Below are 6,716 nucleotides of genomic sequence, written 5' to 3'. Positions count from 1 at the left end.
TGGGGTACCCCTAGTTGACGGACGACGGTGGTTTCTGTTTTAAATCAGCAGCCCCGTCTTCCCTTAACTAGGAGTCCCCCACAAAACAACACACTATTTAGAAGTCTATATATATCTTCAAGAAAATTTATATGTATACTTTATAAAATGCATATATATATATCTACCTTGCAAAACTGATTTTTATATGCGTAAATTCACTTTCATATTTTATATATTATATATTATATATCTTATATTTTACGCTTATGGTTATAGTCTTTCCTCGTAATAATTGATATATTGACATATCCCTTGATATTTTATTGTGATGTTTTATAGTTATGTTTTAATGATTTTTTATTTTTTATTTTTAATAAAAAGATATATTTTTTATACTTATAAAATGACTACATATGAAATGAAAATCTATGAACAACAGTATTATGAATAGGAGCAACTAATAAATGATTTAAATATCTCTATAACAGAGAATGCTAATTTAACAATGGATTTTACAAAGATGCTATTCCGGATTAAAGTCCGGTCTTTCTGATAGACCGACACAGGATAAAAGGGGAACATGACGAACAATATGCTTGACCACTGAGGAAGGAGCGAGTTTGAGCTCCGAAACATGTTTGGGTGAACAAGCATATGAAGACTGAAATTACACTATTGGAGCGCTTCAGGAAGAATTGAACCTAAAGACACTCACAAATATTTACAAAGCGGAACCCCGGCAGCTGGAATAAAAAAGTGATAAGGCGATCGGAACACTGAAGGGGCATTGCAAACATTGAATAGAGACGCCGCCATAACATGTGGCACGCCGACTTTTAAAGCAAGCTGTTACCGGAGGTCCCGAGCTAGAAAGGTCAGTTTGTTCTCAGATCAAGAGCGGGACGCCGCTTCTGAACACAGCTGAACCGTGAGTAAAACAAATGTGCACCATATGAGACTACATCTGAATATCTTTTTCGTATAAGAAGAAAGAAAAAAGAGTCATTCAGTGACTAATTAGCGGCATGCGCATAAGTAGCTAAAACCAAGAACATTGCTGCTATACCATATAGCCATTTGATCCTTGAACAAATAGTGGATTACACTATACGGGGATTGTCATATTGAACTATATTCCACCAATTCCATTTTAAGGATACTCCTGCATTTTTATATATAATTATTTATTTATTACTAATGTTGCTTATATTTGCTATTATCCTCTAATCATTATTTAATAACCGATTTTGCTGCTATTTATGAACTGTTATAGATTGATACTGCTGCTAAAATATTGTTATTACTGTTAGACTATTTATATGAATTGTCGTTATTTAGTAGGTTATATGCCTATTTCAACTCCATTTTAATATTTAATAAATTTGCCTTCCATGAGCCCATAAATAGAGTGCCTGCTCATATTTATTTTATTTTTAAGTGTGCTATTTGCATTTGGAATCTGTTGCTGTCAACTCTCAAGATGAGATCCAAAGAGCTGTCACTATCAGTGAAGCAAACCATCATTAGGCTTAAGAAAACAAAACAAAGCCATCAGAGAGATAGCAAAAACAATAGGTGTAGCCAAAACAACTGTTTGGAACATTCTTAAAAAGAAGGAATGGATCAGTGAGCTCAGCAACACCAAAAGACCTGGAAGACCACAGAAAACAATTGTGGTGGATGACCGAAGAATTCTTTCCCTGGTGAAGAAAACACCCTTCACAACAGTTGGCCAGATCAAGAACACTTTCCAGGAGGTTGGTGTATGTGCGTCAAAGTCAACAATCAAGAGAAGACTTTCCCAGAGTGAATACAGAGGGTACACCACAAGATGTAAACCATTGGTGAGCCTCAAAAACAGGAAGGCCAGATTTGAGTTTGCCAAACGACATCTAAAAAAGCATTCACAGTTCTGGAACAACATCCTATGGACAGATGAGACCAAGATCAACTTGTACCAAAGTGATGGAAAGAGAAGAGTATGGAGAAGGAAAGGAACTGCTCATGATCCTAAGCATACCACCTCATCAGTGAAGCATGGTGGTGGTAGTGTCATGGCGTGGGCATGTATGGCTGTCAATGGAACTGGTTCTCTTGTATTTATTGATGATGTGACTGCTGATAAAAGCAGCAGGATGAATTCTGAAGTGTTTCGGGCAATATTATCTGCTCATATTCAGCCAAATGCTTCAGAACTCATTGGATGGCGCTTCACAGTGCAGATGGACAATTACCCAAAGCATACAGCAAAAGCAAATAAAGAGTTTTTTAAGGGAAAGAAGTGGAATGTTATGCAATGGCCAACTCAATCATCTGACCTGAATCCGATTGAGCATGCATTTCACTTGCTGTAGACAAAACTGAAGGGAAAAAGTCCCAAGAACAAGCAGGAACTGAAGACAGTTGCAGTATAGGCCTGGCAGAGCATCACCAGTGATTAAACCCAGTGTCTGGTGATGTCTATCCGTTCCAAACTTCAGGCTGTAATTGACTGCAAAGAATTTGCAACCAAGTATTAAAAAGTGAAAGTTAGATTTTTGATTATTATTCTGTCTCATTACTTTTGGTCCCTTAACAAATGGGAGGCAATTATGCAAACTGTTGTAATTCCTACATATTCCTACAAATTTCACTGAATCAGCACACAGTTTTCTTGTCTGCGCTAGAAACCGTTTATCACAGCGCATTGCATTTCTGTACTATCTCAGTGTTCCATCCCATATATTGGAAAAAAGTAAAAATCAATATATATACAAATTTCACTGATTCTGCACACAGTTTTCTTGTCTGAGGCAGAAACCGTTTATCGCAGCTCATTGCATTTCTATACCATCTGAGTGTTCAATCCCATATATTGAGAAAATGTGAAAATCGATATGTATTAAGCAAATATTTTGCTGCATTTGTGGGAGGGGAGGCTGATTACAAGGCTAATTATACGCACCTGTGGGCCCAGGCTGGCTGATTACTAGGCTAGTTATACGCACCTGTGGGCCCAGGCTGGCTGATTACTAGGCTAATTATAGGCACCTGTGGGCCCAGGCTGATGATGATTCAGCTGATTTCACTACCTCTGGGTCAGCTCTAGGATACAGCAGCATGGTGTGGAGGCTCCTTACGGCTGGGCGACGGCAGAATGTCTCAGGAGGGCGCTGGTATTCATGGTAGGATCAGAGTTGTTTGTACGGGACCCACGCTGCGGTCCGCGACATGTAGCGCTCTGGTCGAACCATGGTTGTTTGTATTGTTTGTCTGGCTATTCAGAGCCCTGGTGGGGCCATCGCATACAGTTATTAGTCTCTCACGCATGGCTTCTCCGTTTAAATTTTACACACATAACTCCGCCATTCGAGGCCGGTTGCATCGTCCCACAACAAGTAAGTTCCATGTCTTTTTCTGCCTTGAGACCCGCTCGCATGGCTCGGTCATCTGTGGCTCGCAATACAATTTTCTTGTGGTGGCTTGTGCCATTAGAGTCTCACTCACGTTATTGTTTTCCCTGACTTTTATTTTCTAGGTTGGTGGGTTTTCATTGTTTTCTTTATAAGCAGTCATCCCAAGCCTGCCTTTGCGGACATCATCTTCTCCCAGGCATGCTTACTTCATCTACAAACTCGGGCTGAGGGTGTTGGTGTCCGGCCTAAGAGTAGGTGCTTAGAGTAGGTATGGTTGTATGTTTTCTGATACCTGGTTTACATGCGGGGCGCGTTTCTGCAGTTGGCTCAAGCTACGCGTGCTGGGTTTAAGTGATGGTAAATGTGGATCAATGGTCAATTTAAAAAAAACAAAAAAAACTCCTGCAGCAGCATGTGGAGGTTCGGTTGCGCCTGGGCAATGGCAGAAGGTGTCAGGCGAGTGCTGGCATTCACGGTAGGATCGGACTTGGTTACACGGTCCGTGACTTGTAGCGCTCTGGGGCAAAGGGGGTTGGGCGCTAATGGTCCAATGATCGTGGTTAGGATTGTTACCTTCAAAGCTACGTCCGTGTGTCTGCATTTACATTTTGTCCTATACGACATTCACTACTAGAGCTGCGTTCATGCGTCCGCTGTTGCATTACATTAATACTCTGCTCACTTTCAGATTGCATTCATACGGCTGCTTTATACCATGCTCCTCATCCTCATACCCATACATACATCTCCCGCCCCAGTTAACCAAATAGCTCCCTAGCGGACAGTGTGCCAATAGGAGTAAGTTCCTACTATGTTTTCACAGTTGTTCATTCGTTTGTCACGACAAGGGTTTTTCCTTACGTTATTGTTTTCCCTGACTTTTATTTTCTAGGTTGGTGGGTTTTCATTGTTTTCTTTATAAGCAGTCATCCCAAGCCTGCCTTTGCGGACATCATCTTCTCCCAGGCATGCTTACTTCATCTACAAACTCGGGCTGAGGGTGTTGGTGTCCGGCCTAAGAGTAGGTGCTTAGAGTAGGTATGGTTGTATGTTTTCTGATACCTGGTTTACATGCGGGGCGCGTTTCTGCAGTTGGCTCAAGCTACGCGTGCTGGGTTTAAGTGATGGTAAATGTGGATCAATGGTCAATTTAAAAAAAACAAAAAAAACTCCGGCAGCAGCATGTGGAGGTTCGGTTGCGCCTGGGCAATGGCAGAAGGTGTCAGGCGAGTGCTGGCATTCACGGTAGGATCGGACTTGGTTACACGGTCCGTGACTTGTAGCGCTCTGGGGCAAAGGGGGTTGGGCGCTAATGGTCCAATGATCGTGGTTAGGATTGTTACCTTCAAAGCTACGTCCGTGTGTCTGCATTTACATTTTGTCCTATACGACATTCACTACTAGAGCTGCGTTCATGCGTCCGCTGTTGCATTACATTAATACTCTGCTCACTTTCAGATTGCATTCATACGGCTGCTTTATACCATGCTCCTCATCCTCATACCCATACATACATCTCCCGCCCCAGTTAACCAAATAGCTCCCTAGCGGACAGTGTGCCAATAGGAGTAAGTTCCTACTATGTTTTCACAGTTGTTCATTCGTTTGTCACGACAAGGGTTTTTCCTTAGCGAACTGCAATGCATCTGGCTCTTGTTTTTCTCGCATCTGTTTCAATTTCGCGGTTGGTTAATGTTTCGTTCATGCAAGTGGTTCGGATCACTAATGTCTATGCATTTTCCATTAGGTCTGGCTCACGTTTTAATTACTTATCGTCACTGTAAGGTCATCCAGGTCAGTCTCTTGGCTTCATGGGGCCTCATGGCTTTGGGGGCCCGATGACCGTTCTTCATGTTGTTCATAAGGGGTACAATATGGTTGTAGGCTGGTTAGCGTCCTAGGTTTATTGTCGGAGAGGCTCATGGTTATGCGAGTCCCCAAGTCATACTGGTGCTGCATAAGTGGTTTAAAAAAAATAAATAAAAAAAATCCGCCATTAGAGTCTCTCACGCATGGCTTCTCCGTTTTAGTTTTACACATGGCTCCGCCATTAGAGTCTCTCTCGCATGGCTCCGCCATTAGAGTCTCTCACACATGGCTTCTCCGTTTTAGTGTTACTTATCGTCACTGTAAGGTCATCCAGGTCAGTCTCTTGGCTTCGGGGGGGGGGGCCTCATGGCTTCGGGGGCCTTATGACCGTTCTTCATGTTGTTCGTTAAGAGTACAATTTGGTTGTAGGCTGGTTAGCGTCCTAGGTTTATTGTCGGAGAGGGTCATGGTTATGCGAGTCCCCAAGTCATACTGGTGCTGCATAAGTGGCATATAAAAAAAAAATATATATATATATATATATATATATAAAATAAAAAAATCTGCCATTAGAGTCTCTCACGCATGACTTCTCCGTTTTAGTGTTACACATATGGCACCGCCATTAGTCTCTCACGCATGGCTTCTCCGTTTTTAGGTTTACACATATGACTCCGCCATTAGAGTCTCTCACGCATGGCTCCGCCATTAGAGTCTCTCACGCATGGCTTCTCCGTTTTAGTTTTACACACATGACTCTGCCATTAGAGCCTCTCACGCATGGCTCCGCCATTAGTCTCTCACGCATGGCTTCTCCGTTTTTAGGTTTACACGCATGGCTCCGCCATTCGAGTCTCTCACGCATGGCTCCACCATTAGAGTCTCTCACGCATGGCTCCGCCATTAGAGTCTCTCACGCATGGCTTCTCCGTTTTAGTTTTACACACATGACTCCGCCATTAGAGCCTCTCATGCATGGCTTCACCATTAGAGTCTCTCACGCATGGCTTCACCATTAGAGTCTCTCACGCATGGCTTCTCCGTTTTTAGGTTTACACATATGACTCCACCATTAGAGTCTCTCACGCATTGGCTTCTCCGTTTTAGTTTTACACGTATGACTCCACCATTAGTCTCTCACGCATGGCTTCTCTGTTTTAGGTTTACACACATGACTCCGCCATTAGAGCCTCTCACGCATGGCTCCGCCATTAGAGTCTCTCACGCATGGCTTCTCCATTTTTAGGTTTACACATAGGATTCCACCATTAGAGTCTCTCACGCATGGTTTCTCCGTTTTAGTTTTACACACATGACTCTGCCATTAGAGCCTCTCACACATGGCTTCGCTATTAGAGTCTCTCACGCATGGCTTCTCCGTTTTTAGGTTTACACAAATGACTCCGCCATTAGTCTCTCACGCACGGCTTTTCCATTTTAGTGTTACACATATGACTCCGCCATTAGAGTCTCTCACGCATGGCTTCCCCCTTTTAGTGTTACATATGACTCCGCCATTAGTCTCTCACA

The sequence above is a fragment of the Bufo bufo genome, chromosome 1, assembly GCF_905171765.1.
Source record: "Bufo bufo chromosome 1, aBufBuf1.1, whole genome shotgun sequence".
Taxonomy (NCBI): Eukaryota; Metazoa; Chordata; class Amphibia; order Anura; family Bufonidae; genus Bufo; species Bufo bufo.
This window is presented reverse-complemented; position numbering follows the sequence as displayed.